A 13,934-nucleotide genomic window follows, 5' to 3' on the forward strand; every position below is an offset into this window, starting at 1 on the left:
ATTTTTTCATTTGCTGTTGTGTTTTTCACTTTGTTGTTGTGTTTTTTTAATTTGTTGTTGTATTTTTTCATTTCCTGTTGTGTTTTTCACTTTGTTGTTGTGTTTTTCAATTTGTTGCTGTGTTTTTTCATTTCCTGTTGTGTTTTTCAATTTGTTGTTGTGTTTTTTTAATTTGTTGCTGTGTTTTTTCATTTCCTGTTGTGTTTTTCACTTTGTTGTTGTGTTTTTTTAATTTGTTGTTGTATTTTTTCATCTTCTGTTGTGTTTTTCACTTTGTTGTTGTGCTTTTCAATTTGTTGCTGTGTTTTTTATTTGCTGTTGTGTTTTTCACTTTGTTGTTGTGTTTTTCCAATTTGTTGTTGTGTTTTTACATTTTCTGTTGTGTTTTTCACTTTGTTGTTGTATATTTCAATTTGTTGCTATGTTTTTTCATTTCCTGTTGTGTTTTTCACTTTGTTGTTGTGTTTTTCACTTGTGTGTTTTTAATTTGTTGTTGTATTTTTTCATTTGTTGTTGTGTTTTTCACTTTGTTGTTGTATATTTCAATTTGTTGCTATGTTTTTTCATTTCCTGTTGTGTTTTTCACTTTGTTGTTGTGTTTTTCACTTGTGTGTTTTTAATTTGTTGTTGTATTTTTTCATTTGTTGTTGTGTTTTTCAATTTGTTACTGTGTTTTTTCATCTTCTGTTGTGTTTTTCACTTTGTTGTTGTGTTTTTCAATTTGTTGCTGTGTTTTTTCATTTCCTGTTGTGTTTTTCACTTTGTTGTTGTGTTTTTCCAATTTGTTGTTGTATTTTTTCATTTGCTGTTGTGTTTTTCACTTTGTTGTTGTGTTTTTTTAATTTGTTGTTGTATTTTTTCATTTCCTGTTGTGTTTTTCACTTTGTTGTTGTGTTTTTCAATGTGTTGCTGTGTTTTTTCATTTCCTGTTGTGTTTTTCTCTTTGTTGTTGTGTTTTTCAATTTGTTGTTGTGTTTTTTTAATTTGTTGCTGTGTTTTTTCATTTCCTGTTGTGTTTTTCACTTTGTTGTTGTGTTTTTCCAATTTGTTGTTGTATTTTTTCATTTGCTGTTGTGTTTTTCACTTTGTTGTTGTGTTTTTTTAATTTGTTGTTGTATTTTTTCATTTCCTGTTGTGTTTTTCACTTTGTTGTTGTGTTTTTCAATTTGTTGCTGTGTTTTTTCATTTCCTGTTGTGTTTTTCAATTTGTTGTTGTGTTTTTTTAATTTGTTGCTGTGTTTTTTCATTTCCTGTTGTGTTTTTCACTTTGTTGTTGTGTTTTTTTAATTTGTTGTTGTATTTTTTCATCTTCTGTTGTGTTTTTCACTTTGTTGTTGTGCTTTTCAATTTGTTGCTGTGTTTTTTATTTGCTGTTGTGTTTTTCACTTTGTTGTTGTGTTTTTCCAATTTGTTGTTGTGTTTTTACATTTTCTGTTGTGTTTTTCACTTTGTTGTTGTATATTTCAATTTGTTGCTATGTTTTTTCATTTCCTGTTGTGTTTTTCACTTTGTTGTTGTGTTTTTCACTTGTGTGTTTTTAATTTGTTGTTGTATTTTTTCATTTGTTGTTGTGTTTTTCAATTTGTTACTGTGTTTTTTCATCTTCTGTTGTGTTTTTCACTTTGTTGTTGTGTTTTTCAATTTGTTGTTGTATTTTTTCATCTTCTGTTGTGTTTTTCACTTTGTTGTTGTGTTTTTCAATTTGTTGTTGCGTTTTTTCATTTGCTGTTGTGTTTTTCACTTTGTTGTTGTGTTTTTCAATTTGTTGCTGTGTTTTTACATTTTCTGTTGTGTTTTTCACTTTGTTGTTGTGTTTTTTTCATTTGCTGTTGTGTTTTTCACTTTGTTGTTGTGTTTTTCAATTTGTTGCTGTGTTTTTACATTTTCTGTTGTGTTTTTCACTTTGTTGTTGTGTTTTTCAATTTGTTGCTGTGTTTTTTCATTTGCTGTTGTGTTTTTCACTTTGTTGTTGTGTTTTTCAATTTGTTGCTGTGTTTTTTCATTTGCTGTTGTGTTTTTCACTTTGTTGTTGTGTTTAGTGATTTGTTGTTGTGGTTTGCACTTCAGGGCCACCGTAGTTTGGTAAGTTGCATAGATCATTCACAAAACTAGAAACCAAAGTGTGTCCGAGGTCCGAGCCCTGTGACCTCTAAACAGGGACATTTAATTGGACGAACCAGCCACGACCTGCCCTGAGAGGCCAATCTTAGCTAGTTTTCACTCAAGCAGAGCGTTCCACAGTGTCAAAAGCATTTGACAGGTCAATAAAAAGAGCAACACAATAATTCTTGACATCCCTTGCAGAAATAAAATCATTTAGAACCTTAAAGTGGCTGTGACCGTGCTGCGCTGCTTTCTATAACCTTTTTATATTAAATATAATAATTATTTAAAAGACAATGGGTTTCGAAAAGCAACTTAATTGGTTCACTGAGTTTTTCAAAAAGTTTGGCCACAGTGCATAGTTTAGAAATTGGCCTGTAATTGTTTATTTCCTCCTTTCAGAAGAGGGCGGACAAAGGCCATTTCCCACACTGTGGAAAAGACAAAGACTTAAATTAAAAATGATAGAGAAAGGTTTAGTCATAAAATCCCGACATGCCTGATGGCGTTCACTCAGTGTGATTTATATATAGATATACATCGGAGATCATTTCGACTTGAATTCTGCATTCCCGACATGGGTCTCAATATCTTTAGGCGTCTTACACTCCCTTGCTTGTTGTTTTTCTCTCACGATCTTTTGCCCTGCTTTCTCAAATAGTGAACCCAAATCAATGTGCTCCAGCCGCTTATTGGATGAAGTGGCATCGAAGATAGATGGATGCTATGAGTTCTTGTGTTTTCTTCCCTCCTCACTAGATGTGTCTCTTGATTTCTGTTTTAATTTGTTTCAATCAGTTGTTCTTTTCAGTGTTGCAGCTTTTCTTCTACTCCGCTGATGACCGTATAAGGCCTGATCGTATCAGTTAAATCTCTTTAAGTTTACATTCCTGGAGCCAGATCATCGTCCACTATCCATAACGGGCCAATGGGACTTACTTCTTGCGCGTATATGTCGGAAAAATTCATCATCTGGACCCCAGAATTGTAAGTACAAAACATCTAAACCAGATATTTCTGTAGATTTTGAGCCAAATGTTTAAACAGCCACTGATATTATTCCGAACAGCTGTTTGGCGCGGAAATTGGGACCAAATGCCTCATGGACTAAATTAGAAAAAGTTTAATGTTCTCAAGTTTGTTTCAACTTTTCTATCCACAATTAGCATTTCTCCAAACCTCTGACACGCTGAACTTTTGTCCGAGTTAGCTTGGGGTACGCAGACAGGAAGTTTGTTCTTCTGAAAGCTATTTGAAAGTAGGATATTTCTCTAAAAGAGTATGGTCTTTGTATTGCAGACCTGATTATGGATAAACTTGCTTTGCTGGCACCGGTCCTTTGGCTTAATGCAGGGGAGCAGCAGTGTTTAGCCTGAAAGCACAACTCGTCAGAATGAAAGAATAAATAGATTTTAAAGTGTGCGTGACAGAAAAGCACAGCAGGCAGGAGAAAAAAAAAATACAGAGAGTGAAAAACAAAAATGGGCTTTTAGGGATTTGGCTGCTGTGTGATACTGTGTTGAGAGTAATGAAAGTGAGCTAAATGTCCATTACATTGATGTAAATAAACCCCATTCTGATTTTACAGCATTTATGTGAATCAAACAATAGCGAATTCCTTCAGCGAAGCATTTCGGCTTTAATTAAATGGAAAACATTAAACAGCATCAGTAAAGGAATGCCTGAAAGTTGTCCCGGGAGACCTTACCTTACCCTCAGAAGCTCGCGGTTGGCCCAGACGCCACCTCAAGGGCGGAATCCTCTTCGGCATTTCAGGTGGCGCTGAGATAAAACAACCTTTCACTGATTTAATATAAGATCTAAAGTACATTAAAGCTTTGTGATGCATAAAGGCGGGTGTTCTTGGATGAAGGAGAACAAACAAAAGTGTTTTTGTTTATCCCTTCAGCTTCCCCTTAAAGAGTTTGGTAGATTCCTGCTTAGAATGAGAGAGGCATCTTAAAAACACACAAAACTTTCATAAAAAAAAAACACAAAACTGAGAGATTTAAGCGATTTAAGCGAAAAAAGAGTCGAGTCTTCCAGTTCGAAATAAGACAGGCTTTAACAGTCATTAAGAATCTTCTAAAACGCAATCTCTCATGTCCTTTTAGACCCTACCCAGAACAACATTGACCAAAATACCGAGGGGTGAAAAAGTGTTTGGAAAGTTTGTATAAAAGAATCTATATTTGAATGTTTTTCCTCTGAGGGGCCTAAAAGAAGAGAGAAATGCTTCCTCTGTTAGAACCAGCCTTGCTCAGTCGAAGGTTACCCAGTGTTTAGTTTGATTCACGTCTCCATCGTGGTCAAATATTCGGAGGATATTGTTTTAGGAAATAATGATCCGATCTCGCCAGTAAACAGGCATTTATTTCCACCCCCGAATGTTCAACAGCTGGCGGGATTCATTATTACGGGTATCCCTGGTGTGAAAACTAAAAAAACAAATCAAAAAAACCCTTCCGTTCCGTGATGTTCCTCGCGGCTCGGCCTCCAGATGGATCGGTCAGGATGTTTTTCAGACGACGTCCACATCCTGGAGAAATACTCCGACTCTTCTCTGAAGCGCTGACGACTTGCTCGACACGGCCGCCGTAATCCCGCCTGATCATTTAAAGCTGCGATGATCCTCCAGCTCTGTTTGCTAGTTACATGCTTGCATGCTTCATTCACTTCATCCCAACACAAAACCCTCTTGTTTCTTTTTTTGTTTTGCCCGATCTATCGTTTTCTCGGTAGCTCGGGCTCTAGTGGGGCACTTAGCACGATTGCTAAACCGCACCACTCCGCCCTTTACAAAAACTGTAAATCTAATCCACGGCCCTTTTCTCAAAGTTATGAACAAGCTAGCAGATCATAAAAGCAGTCATTTTAAAGGAGCACATTTTTTGAACTGGACCTATTAAGCCCGTTAAACGTGAAATATAAACACAAGCGCCACACACTCCAATGAACTGCTGTAACTTCCAAGCCATTGTTCCATCCAGAAAGTCATCTTGGCGACCGTCCAGCTGAAGATATTGGAAAAGGATTGGCAGCTTGTAAAGTTCCCCCCCAACTGCCACCCCCGTTAGTTTTGTGAGATTTTCAAAGGAGCATTTTTTTTTTACAAACACTTGCCGTCACAATCGGAGGAATAATCCATTCAGATTACCAATGAGGAGTCATGTGATATTGGTACAACTCATTAATATTTAGCTAGTGTCACTTCAGGATACAGAATTGAGATTAGCACTCGGGGGATTCGCACCATTTCCGACTCGGCCTGTATGTTCTGGGATTTTTTTTGTCCTGCTGCAAAATTAATTTGCTGTAATTCAGTGGCCTCCCCGGTGGTTCTCTGTGACGGACAAGGATCTAAATGGAAGGCGTCGCGGCGGTTCTTTGTCGTGGCATCAATTGGAAAGGCCAATCCTTTTCAAATAGAAAAGCCCCGCGATTGCTCAAGGACCAACATGAAGATTGTACAATAATACAGAGACGCACTGTTTGGTGTCTGCTGAATATGTGACCTCCTGTGGAGAGTTGAAGAGGCCACCCGGCGAGCAAAGAATACTCAAAACTACCTGAGTTCAACTACCGCTGTTTGAAGGTAAATAACTGGAGACGGTTTTTCTCTTACCCTGGACAGACAAAGGAAAACACTTTTTGAAAATGGCTTAATTCCTGAAAATTGTTCATTTTCAAGATTCTGTTTACTTTTATAAATTCAAGGAAACCATTGCATACTCTTTTTTTAATTAATTGTAGCATTAATATTGCATGAAAGCAAAAGCGTAATCTGCAGACTTCGACAAACACTTAAAGGAACGGCAGCTGAAAAGAGTTGGAACAACCTTGGCTGTGGGGGTCACCACATCAGGGGGGCAACCTTGTCAAATCAAAATGGAAAAACAAATGTTCAGGGCTCACCTTTTCTTCCACAAGATGATTTCTACATTTGTATTTCCTTGCCTATTTCACATATTTAAAATGAGATCTTCTGTTGCCAACTTTCTGCCACATCAAAGATCCAAACTTGTGTATTTTTTACTGGTACATTGGAGCTAAAATGGAAACAACATGAAAATACATGAAAACAACAAATAAGTTCTATTATCAGGAGTTATTTGCTTTATAATTGACCTAAAATTTGACTTGCAAATGTGTTTTGTGCTTATTTTTTCTTGAATTTTCGCGTATTTGAAGTGAAAGTTACTTCTTCACAGACGCCTGGCTGCTTGTTTTTTGGATGAGCTTTGACACTGTCATTAATTTCCCAGAATTCCCCAGTGCACGCCAGCTTTGAAACCAACAAACAAATCAATGCCACAAAGAGGTTGTGCTTCAGGACCCTTTGCCAGCGTTGTGAGCAAGACAAGTGGAGTTTGGCACCGTGAGGAGTCGAGGACGGCGTTCGCAGTGTGGAAAACAATATTGCAGTCGATGGCACAGTTGAATGGTTCAGCCAACAAGTATTTCTCAGAAAAAAGCTTTGCACATAAACAATACGGTGGAGAAACACGATGTTGGGCTCCTACAGAGTGTCATGGGTAAGGTCAACCGTATTGCTCAGTGTACGGCGAGATGGAAAACGCGGGTAGAGAACCATGAAGGAGGATTGTTGCAGCGTGTCTGTAAATCTGCTTCTTTCAGATAAGTGTCAATGTTCATCTTGGAAGCGAAATTGGAAACCTTTCTTAGCATTGTGGGTCCAAGACAACGGTGCTCAGAGCACACTGAAACAGCAGCAAGGTGGAGATGGTACATAATTCTGCTGCACATGCTCAGTGGAGGGACGATCAGAACAACGTTTCCCCCAGAGTGTCATGACTTCCTGTCCATTTTCTCCTGGGACTTGGTCGTTTTGCTGTTGGGAATCACTCGTAAGAACAATCCAACTCTTCAGTCTGTCCATACGAATGTCTGGGTGTTCGACACTGTTCATGTTTGTAGCGTATTGTTCTCTGCAGGTATCCATGTGTGTGGTTCCGCTGCGAAAACGCCCAACAGTTTCTGCTCGTTCTGTATAAACATTGTTTCGTAAATTAAAAATGATGCGTTTTAACTTGAAACGTTGTCTTCTGAACGGAGCCTGAGACTGCAGGACAGACTGGATTCCACAACCAGTCTACATTTTGAAGGCCTGCAGGTTGGAGAAACAGCCTTGGGATTGAAACGTTGCGTGTTTGAATCCCACAGCTGAGGTCAACCAGTATTACCAGAGGTAATTTCCCCAAGGCGATGAGTAAAGTACTCTTTCTTCTTCTTCTTTCTCCATCTTTGTCTGTTTTTCTTGAAACGACCCTAATTCATTAGGATAGTTTGTGTTGGTGCAGCAAAGTAAGCCAAATCTCGAGTTGGAGCAAAGCCACGCTTCCCACGCACTAGAAACACCCGACATGAATTCACGTACCAGTTCACTCGAGCTGCTCGACGGTCGCGTCTGTGAGCAATTCCATTAAAACTCACAGCTTCTACAAATGGAACCATTTGTTAAACAGCACCAAATTGCTTAAAAAAGAAACTCTTTGAAATCACACCACAGTAAAAGTTAATTGAGAATCAAGTGTAATTAGAGGAAATGAAGCTAGCATAGCCCAATATTTCGAGACTAAGGGGACAGACGTTGACATCTGACCGCCATCAGGTACTCGGAGAACGTTAACACAATGAACGGACGCCGAGCCTCTTAATTGCGCCGAAGAGCACCGATATGTCCGTCACACATAAATAACTTCTGCTCTGTTCCACCACCTTCGCCAACGGCGCTCATTTGTGAGAACTACATAAAATATACATGATAAAAGCATTCTCCAAATTACCGTTGTCACTTGAAAAGAATGCACGTCAGGTTCTATTGGCTTCAACTGGCGTTCTCAGGTGCTCGCTGGGATGCGGGCCCGGCCCTGCCGTCACCCCCGATGGGATTAAGTGGGAAGAGAAAAGCGGGATGAATGACACCCAATGCACTTGGTTTTCCCATTGATGTGCCTGAAAGGCGATGCGGAGTCGGCGCGTCGAGCGTCTCACCGGTGAGCCCTGACCTGACTAAAGAGTACTGACAAGTGAGTCCGCTTTGATGCGGGTAAACAACTCATCCCCGGCGAAGTGTGCGGCTGCTTACGTGGGGGGGGAGGGGGGGGGAGGCGGCGGCAAACAAGAGGGAGAGAAAACAGAAATCTCTCGGTTCGTCCCAATTAAATAAATGAATCATGGCGGCGTAATGGCTGAGTAGATCAGAGCAACGCTGCCAACGGGTCTCCCACTGTTCCAGCCAGCGGGCTCCGGCCACCCTCGGAGATTAATCAAATTCGCGGAATGTTTGATTTGCATTTCATTAAAAGATCCGACTGCAGAATTAATAGGGAGGCACTTTGTTTGCAGGAGGACGGAGTTTGCAGAGAAAATTTTCAAACCGTCTCTTCACTTTGCCTTGTCACGTTCTCATCATTGCCCAGATGCGTTTGTGGGTTCTCGTTTTGTCGCTCTCCCGAGAATCGGCAGAGAATCAGTCAGTCTGATGTCTCTCTCCTTCTCTTTTCTAAGAGCATTCTCTTTTGAACGCCGTGTTCAATTGGCACATTTCCAGTGCTGTACTCTGGTAGAGAGTCGAACACTTGCCAAGGCTGATGACTGCAAAGAAAATGAGTCGCGTCAGTTGACATATTTCCATCATGATATGCTTGGTATGCATGATGGATTAATAATTCAACATACATCTGGGGTGTCTCTGCATTTTGATTTTGCTACGAAGGCATCAGTGATGCAGTGTTTTGATTTTTCCATCCACTGTACATGTTTTGTTTTTGTTTTTTATCAGCTGCACACATGCATTGTTCCAACACACCGTAAACATCTGCCAGTTGACGTGCGCTCTTATGTGCACAGATGGGTAGAATCCTGATCTCTCTTTTACTGTCCAAATGCATCTCGCATTTCAGTGGCTGTGCAAACTCCGGAACATCTGGGTCACATCGGATTCGTGACATCTGTGTCCTTTTGGATGTACGCCCCAGATATCCAAAATAGTCACCGTCGGGGATTTACATACACTTACAAAACGCGCCGGGTCTTGATTCTGCTGGTGCAGCACCCCGCGGCGCGTCGCGCAGACGCTCATGCTAACGACATAAGAGTTACGTTTTTATCCTTGCCTGAAGTCTCCAGTGGGTCGGTTTGGAGAAGTTCATTACGATGGCGTTTAACAGCACTTCCCTCCCCTCCCAGACCAAATTAACCCTAAATCACAATTAACGAGAGGACACCATTTTGCCTATTCATCAGGGGCTAAAAGAAGCAATCATCGCTGAGCTGATTTCATTTCACTGACATCCATATTCACGTTCCACACTTGGGAGCATTTCAGCTCTTCCTCGTAAGGAAGGGTATTTTCCACTGTTGGGAAAGTTCAGTTTCTACTGGTAGCCAGCTGCAGCTTCCCACCCCGACACTATATTCTCAAAAACATCAGGAAAAAAAAAACTTTAATGGTCTTTTTTTAAAAAGGCATTATTAAAACCAAAAAAACAAACAGGAGTCCTTAAGGTGCAAAAGAAAATATACCAGGTTGGAGATGAAGACGACAGAGCCGCTCCTCTTTGCCGTTAATGTGATTTGGGTGGTAAAGGATCTGTTTTGGTTCGCCTTTGCTGTGTCCTTTGATTTTTTTTTTGATATTCACACATACCCTGAAAGGCTCGCCGGGTGCTTTAAGCTCAATGTGCCGTTGTTGTTGTTTGATGTTGTTGATGTACGGAGTTGCTTCTTGAAACCCGGCGGACAAAGTTTGCACAAAAAGGTACGTTGTTTTTTTTCCTACCTAGATCATCACTGAACTTTTCATCAAATTCTTGTAAGTACTCATACAAAGATAAAGTATTAATGGTGAAGGCAGAGTGTGACGTAGTGCTGCTGTCTTCCGTTTGTTTTTGCTGCTGTGTATTTTGATGACGCATGCGACAGTGCGGCTCTGCGGTGGCTGCTGTTGCCAGATTGGCTGTCCCCCCCCCCCCCCCCCCCCCCCTACATGTTGAGGCCTGTTTACGGTGCGCTTTAGCTCTGGGAATCTAGCGACTCTCTTAAACAAACCATTGAGTTGAGTAGGAGTTCTTGAACGAGCATTGATTGAACACGTTCAGGCACAAAACTGGTATTTTCTTCCCACGCCCATATCAAAGATGGCCACCGAGTTACCAATCCGTCTTGAGCGACGTCAATATGAACAGCCACCTCCAGATTTAAAACACTTTTTCAAGATCATATCAATGGCCCAGGTATCGACAATCAATTTCAATGAACCCGGGCTGCGTCGTCAAGCAATTTACATTTACATACCAGCAATCAATATTATGGAGCTTCACGGCGGCTGCAGTGACATGAACACATTTGCATTTGGCACCTTTTAGATTGATGTTAACCCTTAAAAGTCAATCCAGTTTTTTTTTTCCCCACATGGCGTTTAACACAGGATGACTCTTGTACGGGTCTGGTTCTGCAAATAAAGGGTCTGGAGATAGTGGAATACATCAAGATATCCTCATTAATGCCAGATTGGACACTAAAAACCACTTTAAAGTACTTTTTCTACCATATCTAAAGAACATCTCCACAATGTCTATTTTAATTCTGAGGCTTTCTCCAATGTGCTCAACTAATAGTCACATTTTCCAAGTTAAAGCTTTGCAATCACAGAGTGTCCATTAAAGTCCTCGAACTGTATTAGACTTAATGAGCGATACAATAAAGAGCTGGAAAAGTATTTCACCAGCCCAACTTTTGGAAATGTTTTAGGAGAAAGAAAAAAAAAAACCAGCATCAGAAGAAAATCGCCACGAACAACTAAAAACAAAAACTAATTCTCCCCGAAAGCCTTCCGGAAACAATTTGTTGCATTATTGGCATTTGTTGCATCTTGATTAAAAAAAAAGCCAAATTACCAGATTGACCCTTCGTAACCTATCTGGCTCTGGTTTGGAAGAAACTTTGAAAAATAGGAAAAATAAAACATCTGATTGTTTGAATAGAGAAATATAAAAAATATATAATTAATTAAAAGGCCGTCAAACTCTCTTGCACAAAGCAGTTTCATTTAATTAAGTAGTGCCAATATTCATATGATACAAGGTCATAAATGGTCAGATACTTTAATTTTGGAATAAATGGTAAGTGTCTCCATCAGAGTAATCCAGAAACTGTCTGTTTTGACAGTGTATTTATTAGTTTTACCCTCCAGTTATTTATGTTCATCATGTAACACACCATTAGCAATAATGTCAAATTCCTTGTGATGGAATTATGATGAATGTACTTGAATTGTTTAATGTGTTTTTTTGGAACAAAATAAACCTTCTTATCGTGCATCACATGAAAACATAAGTGCTTTTTAAGATCTTCCTTGAAGCCTCTGCCACATGTGTTTTGATGCTTCAACGACCTTCATATTGATTTTTCTTTTTTTGGTTCATGAAAGAAAGTGACTCCTCATTAGATGTCGACAAAGATATTAACATGCGACTGTGCCAGCTTCTTTCCTTTTCACTCCATCAGATAGAACAAAGAGTTCTCTTTGAATGATATCTAAAGCTGGAAAATCAAAAAAAAAACCCCAGCTCTTTGCGAGCTGTGAAATTAAAACCATAAGAGAACATCACAGTCATTGTTGGACCAGGCACATCGGACAAACATGTCGACACGCATGTGCTTCCATTAGCGGCTAAACGCAGCACCGTTAATGCTTTTCATTCATTTATTTTTGTGTAAGCTGTAAATGTGATCCATTCACATCAGAGTCATTGAGCCACTGCAGTGCAGAGCACGGTAATGTTATTGCATTGATTTCTTTATAACTTAACTAATTTTGCCTGTTTGTAATTTCTGAGAGCCGGGCAATAATGACTATGGATTTCATCCGAGTGGAACTACTCCGGGGCGCTCGGCCATGCATTGACATACTGTACATGGGGGGCGACTCTACACGCTGAAAACGCACTAACAACGTGAAATATCACTTCTGAAGCAAACTTCTGGCGCAGGTCCTCGGCTCACAGCCTCATACATCCCATGCAAACAAGCTCCTGCACATCTCCGTCGACCTGCGGCTGGAAGCATCAGAGATCTGCGAGGCATTCGCTGCGGGGAACTCAATTCTCAACTCAGCTTCATTCTAGGAACATTTCAAGATCTGGACGGCTTGATGCATAAAGCAGATTGTGTAAATCCAAAAATGTTAAGATACATAGATAGATGATTACTTTATTCATCCCCGAAGGGAAATTGTTTTGTTGCAGCAATCTGGTGCGTATGAATATTATAAAATACAATAGAATAGAAATAAAAGTAAAAAATAAACATATCTGGGTAGAAGACACAGAACGCAACATGGGCACTTAGAAATAAGTAGGCGATAAAAGCTAGATCAATAAATAGTAAGGTGCAGTGGCAGAGCCATTAGAAGTAGGCATTATATAATAATAATAACAATAATACACATAATAACAATGTGTAATAGTGTATAATGCTCGTGTATAGTACAACTAATAATGGTAGCAATAATATAACAATAACAATATATATATATATCAGTAGTAATAATAATAATAATAATACCAATAGTAATAATATACTTATAATAATAATAATACAAATGGTAATAGTGTACTTGCACATGTATAAATATATGTATATGTACATGCAATATGCCATATGAAATATGAAATACATGATATAATATAAGTTTGAATGTAATTTAAATGAAGAATTAAGAATTTAAGAAGAAAAGTGAAGAATTAAACCGGACATGTGCTTCTATATTGTCATTTTGTTTAATGTATTTCAGCTTCTGGAATGGGGCAGTGACAACAGCACGAATTCAAACATGCTATAATTTGTTTAATATACATTATACATGATTGTCTTTTGCACTATTGTTCATGATTTATTCTACTCTATAAATATTTAGAGCCTGTAGCTACATGGATGTTCAAAATCACACTTTTTTTCCCCGACAGAATGCAAACAAACAAACAAACAAAAAAAAACACACGAAAACAAGACAATTGTGTTCTAAATAACGCAGGCTAAATTTCTTACTTTTACAAGACATATTTTATTACAGTAAAATTACAATTACAGTAAACAAGGATTTTTTTCCTGTGGTTTAGTTACAAAATTCTTTTGTCAAATGATGATATCTTGTGGTTATGAATGGTGTATCTTTTATAAGTCACATTTGAATATAAATTGCAGCCAAACCGTTCATTAAATATGGTATGTATATTCTGGATATAATAGATAAATGTCCATATGCCACTTTAAGCAATTTATGTTTCGTTCATATATGTGACACGTGCCTAAGCAATGTTGAATTTAATCAAATCTGCCTTATTATTATAAATTGAATGTCTCAAAAATGCGTTAATTTATTAATTTTCCTTCATCACGGTCGCAGTTTATCTGCTTTTCTTCAACCCTTCCCAGATTTCTCACTCTGGACTCTTTCTGATTTCGATCATTTCCCACGACACTTTTCCACCCGTTGTCATTCAACAATAAAAGCGTAGCAGCATTCCAGTGTCACACAGTGCCATCTAGTGGCTCCACACGGTACACACTGACGTGTTTTATGTGTGGGAAGAAGATTTTAGGAACCTCCAAACCCCAAACAAAAGAACCAGATGGGGATGGAACCACAGAAAATGTAATTTTCAATGCATGCAGATTCTCTTGTAATTACTTTTGTGCACAAGGGCGTTAAGCAAAAGTCATTCCAACAAAGGGGAGGAAAAGAGTGAACGGTGAAACGTCTGGATGCTAACTTTTCATGAAGTAAACTGATGAGGTGAACCAAG

General features: G+C 38.9%; 1 pseudogene across 1 annotated transcript in view; it reads left to right on the plus strand.

Moving 5' to 3' along the window:
- LOC308147543 (putative nuclease HARBI1) overlaps positions 1–4,678 on the plus strand; it is a 71,562-nt pseudogene extending 66,884 nt beyond the window's left edge. The window contains exon 3 of the transcript in view: positions 4,604–4,678. The product of the transcript in view is annotated as a putative nuclease HARBI1 (transcript). The remainder of the gene's footprint in view (positions 1–4,603) is intronic.
- Positions 4,679–13,934: the final 9,256 nt, after the last annotated feature.

Source organism: Blennius ocellaris (assembly GCF_963422515.1).
Source record: "Blennius ocellaris genome assembly, chromosome: 24".
Taxonomy (NCBI): Eukaryota; Metazoa; Chordata; class Actinopteri; order Blenniiformes; family Blenniidae; genus Blennius; species Blennius ocellaris.